At 35.0% G+C, this 14,225-nt stretch overlaps 1 long non-coding RNA gene across 2 annotated transcripts in view; it reads right to left on the reverse strand.

The window, feature by feature from the left end:
* Nucleotides 1-253: 253 nt before the first annotated feature.
* The window catches only part of LOC116501055, a 649,666-nt gene continuing 635,694 nt past the window's right edge, over nt 254-14,225 (reverse strand). For both annotated transcript variants that reach the window (XR_004254362.1, XR_004254363.1), the window contains one exon: nt 254-304. This is a non-coding gene — a long non-coding RNA (uncharacterized LOC116501055). The remainder of the gene's footprint in view (nt 305-14,225) is intronic.

Consider the following 14,225-nt stretch of genomic DNA (forward strand, 5'->3'; position numbering starts at 1 on the left):
CAGATCATACTCAAGTACAACATACAGGCAAATTCAGCCTTGAAAGATACTTGTAATATGATGTTATACTTCAGAATTATTTGTAAACTAAGAAACATTGTTGATTTTACATTAATATTTTATCCATCAAACAAACTGCTGACAAGAAACAGACTGTAAAATTTCATTGTAACCACTATAGGGAATGACTACCAGACACAAATCATAAGAATCACAGTAACAATCTTAAATATGCTACTTAATGGGGTATGCTTCTTAAATCAATAAAATCAGTTTCCTACCTCAACTTTGTGAATTCCAACTCCTGTTAAAATAGAGAGAAAGAAAAGGATTTTCTCAGAAGAAAGCAGAGAGGAAGAATTTTTTTAGCAAATACTTCACTGAAAACAAAGTGGTTAATTTGATAGCAAGGAAAATTTCATCAACTAAAAAGTTTCCTTATATCAACACAATAAATTAAATACTTTTTTTTTTTTTTTTTCTCCTTTCTGTATTTTCTTTCACAATCTGTAAAAAGTTTTAATAATTTATTTAAAAATTCCTGGTAACACCAGGACATACAAATTGAGGTATATATATATATATATATATCCTATATACAAAGGAAAAGGGAAATAATGAATAGAAAATAATAGAATGTGAAACCAGATTTGTAGTTGAAAAAATAAATGGAAAAAAAAAAAAACCAACATAACAGTTTTAGCCTAAACATACTTCTAACCTACTACATGCCTTCAGATTTATTCATATCTTGGAATATATGGTCAGGAAAGAGAAAATGTAACATAAAAAAAAAATAATAAAATATGTGTGGAGGTGAAATATAATTTACTACAAGCTGCAAACAATTTAAAGGGATTTTCAGAAGGATTTAAATTTGGTTACCTACTTAAGTTTCCTGGCCTATTTAGCAGATAAAATACTATTGCCATAAAAAGCTTATTCTCTCATATTTAGCTACTTAATAAAATCATAAAGAATTCCTAATGAGGAATGAGGAAAAGTTGTAAAGCAAGCACAAGTCTTGGTCAGAACAAAATATGGTTATACAAATTAGCATTTAAATCTCCCCATTTGGATGTCATTGGACTCTAACAAATATCAGGACACCAATATCTAATTTCATCTTTAAAACCTCGAACTTAGTTTGACAACTTTATCATGTATTCCTGGGGTTTTAGTTTTGTAGAGGCTAAAAGTATTATTTAACTCTTTTTATTTCTAATATTTGTTTTCAGATCAGAAAACTAGCAACTGGAATGCCTGGTTTAACACATTTTATGGGGGATTTAGAATATATATAAAATAATAACAATAATTAAAAAAAAAAAAAGACAAATTTGCTATAGATTACTTCAGGTGTTATTAAATGACTGGATGGAACCTCTACACAGCAAAATAACAAAAAGCAAAACCACAACACATGTAATCTTGTAACTGTAAACATAAACAATTATTTCTATTTACTTAATTTTCTTGTGAAGCAACAGCTTATACTTGACAACTTCAAATCCAATTTTTGGACTGTAGTTTGCAACAAATTATTGTAATTTTATTTTCTGTAAGACAGCGTCCTGCAAAAATAGTGTGCAGAAGGTTCAGACTTCTGCAGAAAAACACTTCATATTAACATTTAAATAAAATAGGTGAAGATTGCCATCTTTCCTGTTAACATCTCTGCAGGAGACCAATAAAAACCCTCTTCCTTTGTATGATTCACTGATTCAATTTAAGTTGAGGTGTAACAATGTCAGAAAAAAATCATCAAAAACTCAAGAAAAGGAGCAAGTTTGTGGAATTAGAATTTCATATTATTGATAGAACCTCCGTTAATCTTCTCATTTTTAAAGCTTAATCTTGTCACTTCTATTCAAATTATTGTTTAGGCTCAATGTTATTTTTCCTCACCTAATAACATCTTTATTTTACTGAGTGTTTGGGATTTTATACGTTTATATGACTTTATTTTATTTTATTTTATTTTATTTTATTTTATTTTATTTTATTTTATTTTATTTTATTTTATTTTATTTTATTTTATTTTATTTTATTTTATTTTATTTATTTTCCTGAAATGCATTCTATATTCTTTAAAAAACCCTTTTCATAAGGCTGAGAAGGTGTCTGAATATCTGGGCAAATAAGTGATGCAAAATCCTGCAGACTTTACTAATCTTTTACCAACTTTCTTTGCTGTGCAATTCTATTTTTTTTTTTCAAATTATAATTGTAGGATTTATAGTTATTTCTGTTTACAGTTGATAGGATTTAGGAATTTGTTTGTTTGTTTGTTTGTTTGTTTGTTTTTTAACTTTGAAATGTGTCAGCTCATTATTTCATTTATTTTATTTTATTTTACTTTAGATATCCATATCCATTGGTGTCAGTATTGCAGTGAGTTTTGCAAAATTAGTTATTGGTGGAACATTGTACACACATTAGGTAGATCACAATTTATGACAAATCTGGATCATAATACAACACTGTTAGAAACAATTTAGGAGAAATTGCCACCAAACAAAGAATGAGATCATCTTATCATCTTTTTAAGATAGCATCCTGTATTAAAGATTTTAAAAATAAATAAACTAAAAAATACTAAGGTCAATAGTACAGTGCTTGACGGAAAGGTAGGGTGATCTATAGTGAAGAAGTTTTTTACAGAGAGATCAGTGACACTTAAAAGATTTGTAGCTCAGTTGTACACAAACCTTGGTCTTATGCCAGCCACAGTAGGAATATAAAATTATTGTCTATATATTGCTACATATAAGAAATTATAAATTGAAAGAAATACTAAGTAAACCAATGCCACATTCATTTATTTATTTATTTATCTTCCTGTGATGAAAACATATCAGATTATCGTGAGTGAAAAAACTCTTCTGAACAACTCAGGATTCTTCTCTCCTTCCTTTTTCACTCCAGCACATATTTTAATCTTGATTTAGCCTGAGACAGACTCTTTATTTTTTTTATTTATTTCGCAGACGACCATTCTTCAGGCTTAGTCAGATCAGCCAGAAAACTGCAGGTGGAAAGCTGAAGAAAGCAAGCTTAATCTCAAGTGAATGTTTATTTCTTTATATTTCTCTTGCATAGGGTAGGGTGACTATCTCTTCTCCTATGTTGTGCCATTATTACGGAGTGTCACAGAACTTTTATTCTGGTTCATTAAGTTACTGAAGTAGCTTCAGAAGAAAACTTGCCTTTAAGGAACAATTTTAATACTTTATTTGCTCTGTTATTGGAATATGGACCATCAGAGCTTTATTGTCTATGAGATTAGATTAAGATTTGGGTAATTAGCATTTTTTAAAGATTAAAAATACATACAGCTTTAAGTTTTCTAGATTGTGAGGCCTTGAATGATCTGATCTTTGCTGCCTATTTTCAGTTCAATACTTGCTCTTTTTGTGATCCAATCTGCTCTGTTTAATGGAGTATTTTGTACTCCATTTGTAAATGTAAATGTAAATTTGTAAATATGTAAAATATAAGTAAATATTGGTTAATCTTTGATTCACTAAGGAGCCATAAAAACTTTTGGGCTACTGTTTCTGCACCACGATCATGTGCTTATATTTAAATCTGTGTTTACGGTATCAGTTTGCTTTCATGACTTTATGTAACCATGTTCTTGTTCTTGTGACTTCATCATCACAATTCGAGTGAAATTTTGCTGAGGATGTTTTTAACCGTACTAACTCTACATAGGAAACACGTTCCTTGAGATAATATTTTATTAACTCTGTTGTGACTTCTCTTTACATACAGAGAAACAATCAAGAGATTCATCTGTTACTCAACTCATTCTTTTCTATTACCCAACTCATCCTCTTCATGCAAGGAGACAAATCAGTATGGTAATGTAGTGAGTTCAAATCAAACTTTTTTTTTTTTTTTTTTTTTTTTTTTTTAAATTCGGATGGGAAGCATTAAGGAGGTAATGGAATACATGGAATCTTTCAATACATTGAGAGATTCTAGAATATAGTATTAGAAATAGATTATTAGAAATATTTTAGAATGTAGTATTAGAAATATAAATATACATACATAAATTGCATAGACGTATGTAAAACATATGCATATATGTTTTAAATTGTATGTAAGAACATAAAACTTGATCTTTCCTGCAACAGGCCCTCTTAGTCACACATCCTGACAGAAGAAATAAAACAACAGATGGCGGATGTTAATATATCAGCTTAATGGTTATAGTTATACGGTTATACACTAGGTGAACTGTATTGTTTTGTTCAAGTTTTTTTGAAGTAAATGATAGTCAGCCTTACTTCAGCCTACTAGTTATTCTATTTTTTTCTACAGAAAATATTGTTGGCCACAATTCCAATTGTCCTGGCTAGTAATACTGACTTCATGGGACATACATACATATTTTTTGAGCTTAATTCTTTTTCATTACAACACAAACTGCAATAAAATTATTGGCAATTTGGAACTCTAAACAAAGCAATACTTCTTTAGAATAAAATAATGTTTTTTCCCTACTACACCCTGAAAAAAAAGTATTTATTTTACAACTTATATCTAATTATTATTTCTTCATCACATTATAAATACAAACTTAAACACTATTCACATTAGTAAATAAGGTTGAAAATCAAAAAATATTGTTGAGAAGTTTAAAATAATGAATGAGGAAAACTCCAAGTGGAGTTTTTCCACTGGAGTTAATCCACTGAAAATTAATAATCTCTCCTTGCTTTTTCTTTTTCACTTTCTTTTTCCTTCTTTTAATTTGTTTGTTTGTTTGTTTGTTTGTTTTGTTTTTCTTCTTTCTTTCTTTCCTTTTTCTTTTTTTTTTTTTTTCCTCTTTCTTTTTTTTTGCTTTATTAGTTTACTTTTTATAATCAACTATAAAAGTTAGTGGAGAGGTTCATTTTGGCTAATATTTGACTAAGTATAAATTCTTGTGTAATCTGACCTGTTTGTTATAAAGATAGCGTCTATAATCAGTGACTAAAAAGAAGGAAATAGGATCCTAATGTTTTTGTAGTATCAACCAACTTTTAATAATTAAAATATAAATGCATAACATATATTTATATATATATTAATAAATACTATATTTATATATAAACGTATTAACAAATAGTATATATTCATTATATATTCATGACACCAAACTTGGAGGAGTTGTGGACTCAAATGAGGGTGTAAAGGCCTTACAGAGGGATCTGGACAGGTTGGAGAGCTGGGCGATCACCAACCGCATGAAGTTCAATAAGAGCAAGTGCCGGGTCCTGCACCTGGGACGGGGAAACCCTGGCTGCATGTACAGACTGGGTGATGAGACGCTGGAGAGCAGCCTAGAAGAGAGGGATCTGGGAGTTGTGGTAGACAGCAAGTTGAATATGAGCCAGCAGTGTGCCCTGGCAGCCAGGAGGGCCAATCGTGTCCTGGGGTGCATCAAGCACGGCATCGCTAGTAGGTCAAGGGAGGTGATTGTCCCGCTCTACTCTGCACTGGTGCGGCCTCACCTCGAGTACTGTGTGCAGTTCTGGGCACCACAGTATAAAAAGGACATGAAACTGTTGGAAAGTGTCCAGAGGAGGGCTACGAAGATGGTGAAAGGCCTGGAGGGGAAGACGTACGAGGAACGGCTGAGGTCACTGGGCCTGTTCAGCCTGGAGAAGAGGAGGCTGAGGGGAGACCTCATCACAGTCTACAACTTCCTCGTAAGGGGGTGTCTGGAGACCTTTTCTCCATTAACACTAGTGACAGGACCCGCGGGAATGGGATTAAGCTGAGGCAGGGGAAATTTAGGCTGGACGTCAGGAGGGGGTTCTTCACAGAGAGGGTGGTTGCATACTGGAATAGGCTCCCCAGGGAAGTGGTCACTGCACCGAGCCTGTCTGAATTTAAGAAGAGACTGGACTGTGCACTTAGGCACATGGTCTGAACTTTTGGGTAGACCTGTGCGGTGTCAAGAGTTGGACTTGATGATCCTTAAGGGTCCCTTCCAACTCAGGATATTCTATGATTCTATGATTATACAAAATATATTTCATATTAACATATATAAATATATTAATATTTATAAATATACAAATATATATTTATAAATACATAAATCTATATTTTTATGAATATATAAATATTTTCTAAGTTTGGATAACTGCCAGAATTACAATATGTAGGTCATTACCTTTTTAAAAGATTATTATCCTCTAACTTATGTTAAAGCTGGAGACAGACCTTTTAGCCACCAGAGAAGCTATGTGGAGACATTTTTTGGAATATCATAGGCATATATTAAAAAAAAAAAAAAAAAAAAAAAAAAAAAGACAAAATAATGCTTCCAATAGAAAAGCGTTTATATATTGATAAGCCATTAAAATTTGAATTTTACAAGATATGTACATTTTCTAAATTTTGTTAAAATATTTATCTTATTTGTGTCTTAGTTACACACCTAGATTTTATTTACTGATTTATTTTTAAATACTGTAGATGACATGAAAATATAACAAGTTGTGTTTCTCAAAGCAGTGTTTTAAGTATCAAGACAAATTTGCAAGCTTGTTTAGATTAAACAAAAGAGAAAGAGTAATAATAATAATACAAAAATAAACACACAATCTTTTCAGTTAGTAAAAAACAAAAACAAAAACAAAACAAAACAAACAAAAAAAACAGGATCCCCTTAGAAAATAAAATAACAAAGTATAATCAGTGATAAGAAAAATTTTTAGTTTTCTTCTGAAAGTGAGTTAGAGCTCTGAGCAGACCCTATTTGTGTTCCCAGTGTTTCGAGCAAAGTTATTTGTTTTACTTATGTATTTCGATGCTTTAATGATAAACATGGCAAATATAAAATGTTTTAGTATTTATTTTTTTTTTAGTCTCATATCTGTAATAAAGCCTTTCAAAATGTAAGAGAAAAGCAACCTCTAGAAACTCTTGTAATTTTAGCATCTAATCTCTGTAATTTATGATGGAGATTAACTGATTTTCTTTTTCTATAAATTTACATAAAATGTAGTCAAACTTCTGAAAATGTGCTCCAGTAAAACTAGTTTCCACTTCCAGAAGGACTACTTTTTTTTTTTTTTTTTTTTCTAACACAACATATTCTTGGATATTTTCATTTCTCCTAGTCTATGTTGCCTTATAAAAAAATATGGACATTTTTGATGTAGTCTGATACCGTTTTTATCAGTGATAAATCACCAATCACCTCTTTGCCTTAACATAATTTCCAGGAGGATCTGCTTTGTTTTGGTTTTGATTTGTTTTGATTCAGATCTCTAGATCACATGTGTGGAGAGATGTTCCTTATCTCAGGTACAGCACGAGTCAGTGTTTGCATAGTGGGCTTGCATAAGCACATTATACACGGGAACTTGTGACATTAATGTGATAGCCTAAACAATGTCCACCTCACAGACATCAAAGGACTATCCAATTTATGGATGACCAAATACCCTAAACATATTTAGTTTTATTTTCAGGCCTTTGAGTAAAAAATATTTCTCGTGTTATCCTGCAATAAGTACAGAGTTTCAGTCCCACAAATGGAGTGCCTCAACATCAGCTCAGGATAACTCTCACTGGCTGGTCCAATGAAGGAGATGTTTGACATTATGATGGAGAATATGAAAGGTCAACAAAAATATGAAAGATGTGTAGATTAATCATTAACCATATTCTGCCTTGTCTGCAACATGTACTTGGCTTTTCCATTTCCTTTTTTTCCATTTCTTTTTTTCCCTGTAATATTCCCAATTTTAATTGTTCACATTCTGCTCAGGCTTAATAACACCAGCAATCAGTTTGTGTAGTTAAAATAAAATCCCTCAAACTTACTCCACAGTCTGTTGCCATTTTATTATCTGATATCTTAAGAACACTTGTCATACAAGAGGACAAGAGGAAAAAAGATGTTTGTATTTGCAGTTATACCCTACCAGAACATGTATGTGCCCCATGTTAGACAAAAAAAAAAAAAAAAAAAAAAAAAAAAAAAAAAAAGATGAAATCTCTCAAGTACAAAACTGAAAAAGACAATTTGGTATAAAAAAGATTACTGTGTGATTCAAAATGCGGAAGAAAATCAGATTCATCTAACCAAATTTCACTTAAGAACAGCCTTGTTTTGCCTTGCCTTCCCTGCCGCATCCCAGCATTTCCAACCCCTTCCCTCCCCTTCCTCCTTGCCGTTCCCCTTTCCTCTTGTACTTGCCCTTTCCTTTTTTTTTTTTTTTTTTTTTTTTTTTTTTTTCCTTCCTTTCCAAAGGAAAGTCTTGCAAATAAAGAAAATTAGAGAGTTTGATTGTTACTCATGTTGTGTGACATGTTACACATGTCAGTGTTTGTTTGTTACTCATGAAATTCTCCCCTGTTTGGGGATTTAAAAAACACTTCATCTAGAGGAAGTCATGTTGTCTAGAGGAAGTACTATAGTAATTGCCTGTGTTTTCAGAATTGTTAGGCTTTTCTAGACAAGGCAGATCATACAGTATGAAAGTGAAAAAAGCCACTGTTATGTAGGGAATTTGGATAACCATTAATTCACATTAATAGAGTAAATTTAGTGAAGCCTTAGGCCACAGCATGAGTTCTGCATCACCTGAACCTGGTACGGAATGGTGATTGAGCAGCAGTGAGCAACAGTGTGTGGGGTTCTAGGTGGTGCTGATGGGTCTGGGGATTGTGCTCATCAAGAAGATTGTGCTGCCAGAAGATAGCCTGCCCTGGGAGTTAATACAAAACATCCTGCCTTGCAACAAAGAACTGCCAATCTGAAGGAATATAACATATATCTGTTGAGAACTGATTGGACTATAGTGGACAAAACAAAAGTTCTATGGTATATAAAAGAACACAGGAAAACTTTTCAGTAGGGTCCTTGGACCCAGTTCAACCTCATATGTAGGTACCATTAAATCCTCACTGCTTTAATTAAGAGTCTCCTCTTAATTGAAATGAATTTGAGACATCTAGGGAGGGAAACTCCCTATTCTGGTAAGGGAAAAAACAGGATCCACTAACAAGAATAAGAGCAATCCAAGGACTGAGCTTCCTTATGCCATGTGGAATTTCGTTCCCTTCAGTGAGTGTTTAGATAATAGTACTGTCCTGAAAACATTTGTTCTGGACTGTCTCTTAAATAGTACATCAAGAGTACATCAAGATAGAGTTCACTCTCAGGGTCTAGTGTGTGAGACAGTAAAGGGTGGGTTCTCCATTTCAGGAGTTGTATTCAAGAGAGAAACATACTCAGATTTTTAAAGCAAACTCTAATGCAGGATTTGGTGAGTGACAGATCTAAATGACTTAGGAGAATCTCAAATCCATATACTACTAGTGAAGTCGGTTAGGGTAGGAAGACTCTGCAGGAGGATCTGGGTAGGCTGGACCGATGGGCTGAGGTCAACTGTATGAAGTTCAATAAGGCCAAGTGCCGGGTCCTGCACCTGGGGCGAGATAACCCTAAGCTGAGAGAGGAGTGGTTGGAGAGCTGCCAGGCAGAGAAGAACCAGGGAGTGATGGTTGACAGTCGGCTGAATATGAGCCAGCAGTGTGCTCAGGTGGCCAAGAAGGCCAACAGCATCCTGGCTTGCATAAGAAGCAGTGTGATCAGCAGGGCTAGGGAAGTGATCATCCCCCTGTACTCGGCTCTGGTGAGGCCACAGCTATAGTACTGTGTTCAGTTTTGGGCCCCTCGCTACGAGAAGGACATCGAGGTGTTCGAGTGAGTCCAGAGAAGGGCGACGAAGCTGGTGAGGGGCCTGGAGAACAAGTCCTATGAGGAGCAGCTGAGGGAGCTGGGTTTGTTCAGCCTGGAGAAAAAGAGGCTCAGGGGCGACCTTATTGCTCTTTACAGATACCTTAAAGGAGGCTGTAGCGAGGTGGAGGTTGGTCTATTCTCCCACGTGCCTGGTGACAGGACGAGGGTTAATGGGCTTAAGTTGAGCCAGGGGAGTTTTAGGTTGGATGTTAGGAAGAACTTCTTTACCAAAAGGGTTGTTAGACATTGGAATAGGCTGCCCAGGGAAGTGGTGGAGTCACCATCCCTGGAAGTCTTTAAAAGACGTTTAGATGTAGAGCTTAGGGATATGGTTTAGTGGGGACTGTTAGTGTTAAGTCAAAGGTTGGACTCGATAATCTTGAGGTCTCTTCCAACCTAGAAATTCTGTGATTCTGTGATTCTGTGATTATCCATAAGCAGATGTGAAAAAAAGAACCCTCTCTCAAAGAAAATTTAAAGGAAAAAAAATATAGAAAACTGATGTAATTCAAAGGTATTGGGATACTACTAGCTATTAACTGTTCATGTGTGAGAATTAAAGTATCATTTTTGCAGTGGAAAATTCCACTAACCTTGCATATTCAGAAGTGATTGTGCAGGCATAACGGTGATATAAACATGTAAGTTAAGCAGATAAGGGGACAGTGGAAGGTTCCAATGTCCCAAAATAAGGAGGACAGTTAAGAAAAACAAGATAAGCAGTGCAAAATCAGTAAAAACAAACAAACAAAAATCATGAGCCCACTAGTTATGAGAGAAGAGGGGGAAAAAAAAAAAAAAAAAAGAAAGAAAGGAAAAATTAATGGTTGATCAAATAAAATTGTACATAAATGGATAGATGGTACAGTAATAAACGTTAAGTAGTGTGTGAAGCTGTAGTACTCAGCCAATGAGGAAACGGGAGGAATTAAGTGTCAAGTAGTAGAGAATATAGGGTAATGATACACTTTTGCTGTGTGCTCCTGCTTCCGGGACGCCCGCCATTGCAATTGTGAATAAAAATGTTACTTCACTAAGATCCTCTCTTGAGCCTGTGTTATTGGCTGCAGATTGTTTCTCACACATGTAGCTAAAAATATCATATGTAGTTAAAAATATCATTTCACTTCAATGTATAAAATGCAGTCAGACCACATAGCTTTACACATGTAAGGAAAAGTCCACACATGCAAGGAAATAGTTGATAAAAATAAAGAGAAGCAGAGATCATTTTGAATTTACTAACAGAGGAATTCCTGTTTTTGACTTTCAAATGCAATGAACTTTGATAGACTCTCTGCACATTATTCCACCTACAATTCTTGAATTCATACCTTGATTTGTGTCAACTGACTTACTGTCTTTTTGATAAGGTGTTCAAATATACAATGCTTTCATTACCTACCCAACTTTTCTCTCTCATTATGTAAGATACAAGCCTACTAAGCTGTCACTGAATGGCAGTCATTACTTCAGAGCTCCTGTACTTCTATGGATGAGGGTGAGAATGGTGATGGATTTATCATTATTTTAATACGTACTTGACCTGTGAGTCAATATAAATGTTTCAGTCAGTTGTAACAGGGGGCAACTGACCCAATCCAGTGGATGCAGTGAGCTAATACAGGTACTCTAGTTATTCCCAATTTCCTGATATTTATTTTACATGACATTTACAAATCTTATTATTTAAGAAGTGCCTAGTATATCCTTTGTAGTTAACATCAGGGAAAAACAAAGAAACAAAAATCTATTAACTCAGAATCACTTTGTCATTAGTTAAGTACTATTCAGATGAATTTACCACCAAATGAAAGAAAATGAAATCATACAGCTTATATGTACTTTTAACTTTCCAGGCTTTTTATTATTATTATTTTTTAAGATGATGTTAAACTCATTGAATAGTAGTTTATTGCTTCTACAATGCCTTCTGTTCAAGCCTATGAACCTGATTTAAAAATATGTAATAAACAGCTAGAACTGTACACGTTAAAGAAGAATTTAAAAACATATTGTCTCACCTTTAAAGAGGTGAAAATTGAAATGCAACAAAAGTAAGCAACTTTCTGAAAGAACAAGATGAACTCTCAGGTTTCAAGGTAAGGCTGACTAACCTGTAGTTCTTCAGGTAGCTTTCTTGCTATTCTTGGATATAGGAGTGACCTTTGCTTTCTTCCAGTTCTATGCGGGTCCAGTAGATCACATCCCCTTGCTGGTCCCTTTATAGTCAGCATCAGGATGTTATTGGCACAGGATTGTTATCAGGATGTTAACAATCATGATTATCAGGATGTTAATTAGCACAAAAGTGCTAATTACTTGTACCCTCCAGGATTATTGGAGTGGGGCAACTCCACCAAGAAGAAAGGGGTCTAAGAGTGTGAAGCTTCTTCCAGTTGTCTGAAGAAGGCATCACCAATTTTTTTCTTCCTGATCAAAACATTTTGTAGCAGTGTTGCCAATTTTGGTCTCCCCATAATCCCAAACCATAGACTGTTGGCTGGCTCATCACCCAGCCACTCACAAAACTCCATGCAATCCTGCTGCTGTAATTCTGCTGCTCTGTAACATGAAAGACAGTTCTCTCTCCTCATCTTCCCAGTCTGTCCTTCCTAAACAGCCTGCATTCATCCACGGCAGCACTGCAGCAGTACAATGCAGAGTCCTTTGTGATTATATCAACACTCATGCTTTGCTTGTCAACCTGGTTCTCTGCTTTCTCATGAGATTGTTGCCACTTTCCTCCTTCCTTCTTGTTTCTAGTTTAATGTTCCCTTCTTGAGGCTGGCCAGCATGTTTATAAAGATATTTTTCTTTCCTGCTTGATCAAGTGGACCCTTCAGTTCTAAGCAGTTGTCAATTTTGAAAGAAGGTCCCATGAACATGAAAATTAAAACTTTGTTGCTGACATCAACTGCACAAACATTTTTTGGCTTTCAAGATCCATGCACTCCTCCCCAAGCTCTTCCCATTCACCAGCAAGACCAGGGATAAATAACTAGTTCCCATGCCCTTCATTCTCATCCCCCAGAGCTATGTGATCACTTCTGGTGAGATCCTAAACTCCTTGGTCATATTGCTGATGACCACATGGAAGAAAGTAGTGGGATAACAGTCTGAGGCATGGACAACACCTGTCAGACTAACCATGGTGCCCAAATTCTAAGACTTCATAAAGAAATAAATCTTTCCTGGCAGCAGGTTGTGTCAGCAGACAGGCCTCCATCCTTCCAGGAGTCTCCCATCACAATCTCTTGCCTTGTTCTGCTGGTGCTGCTGTGGGTCTAAGAAGCTTTGAGGCTTCAGTTGGTAGAACTCCTTTCCCTTACTTGTGTGGAGACCTCAGACCTGCTTTGTAGATCAGAGCAGGATCTATCTTCCTGGTGTCAGAATTCACAACCTCTCAGATTTCACCAGCCTGGCCATCTCCATTTCCTAGCCCAACATGCCTATTTCTCCTTGGTGTTACTGGAGGTTCAGGCTTTTGCAAGGAAGGGTCTTGAACCAGATTAGGGCCATCTCCTTTTTGGTATCCCATATGCTGTATGGTCTGCTGACCTCCCAAGCTCCATTACTCGTGTTAACAGACCAGCTCATATCCCCTTCAAGTAACAAAACCATGTGAAAGGTCCCCCAGGCCACCACAGTCTTCAGTCTGTGGAGTTGCATGTTGGGTACATGTGAGCTCATGCTGGGTACAAACTTTTGCTTTGCTTGGGGGTCTCCTGGAGATTGCACAATGGCTTATTCGCTACCATTTCTAAGCACACAAACCCTGTCCACTGCAGAGTGTCTGTATCCACTTCTGCACAAAATGATGCCTCTAAAGGCTGACTCTGTTAGCTGTAATGTTAAACTCTAAGTTATAAAAGTACCCACTGCTATGAAGCTACAAGATATTGATTGAAGGCTAGAAAGCTCTCCAAATGTAACCTTACAAAACTGATGTTGTGATTAAAAAAATAATTTGTGGACTGAGGCACAAATCATTGGTGCTTGGAACCACAGGGTCTAAAAGTTTTTCCTAGTTCATAAAATTACAGTCTTATAGAATATTTTTATCTCTGCATTTATGTGTTGTATTATAAAATACATTTTATTTGGCATTATGGGAACTCTGGAAATGTGTAGTGATAGCAAACCAAAACTTAAATTGATGATAAATTAGTATCACTTACTATGTTTTAATTTCAGAACAACGGAGGCATCAAAGGTATTAATAAAAATTACTATTTTTTAATTTTTAGGGCTGTGAAGAAAACAGGAAAAAAAAGGCACCTAGAACTTTGAACAATAGAAATGAGTTTTAGATAAGTCATTTTAATGATTGATATAGTCAAGATAACAAATGTCTTAAACAGAGATTCAGTTCCTTCCCAAAGTGGTCTGTTGCTGAAAAGAAACAATAGCTAGTTAACAGATTAGTGAAGTTTTCTGAAGGTAAATATGTAAAACATGGAAC

The sequence above is a fragment of the Aythya fuligula genome, chromosome Z (assembly GCF_009819795.1).
Source record: "Aythya fuligula isolate bAytFul2 chromosome Z, bAytFul2.pri, whole genome shotgun sequence".
Classification (NCBI taxonomy): domain Eukaryota; kingdom Metazoa; phylum Chordata; class Aves; order Anseriformes; family Anatidae; genus Aythya; species Aythya fuligula.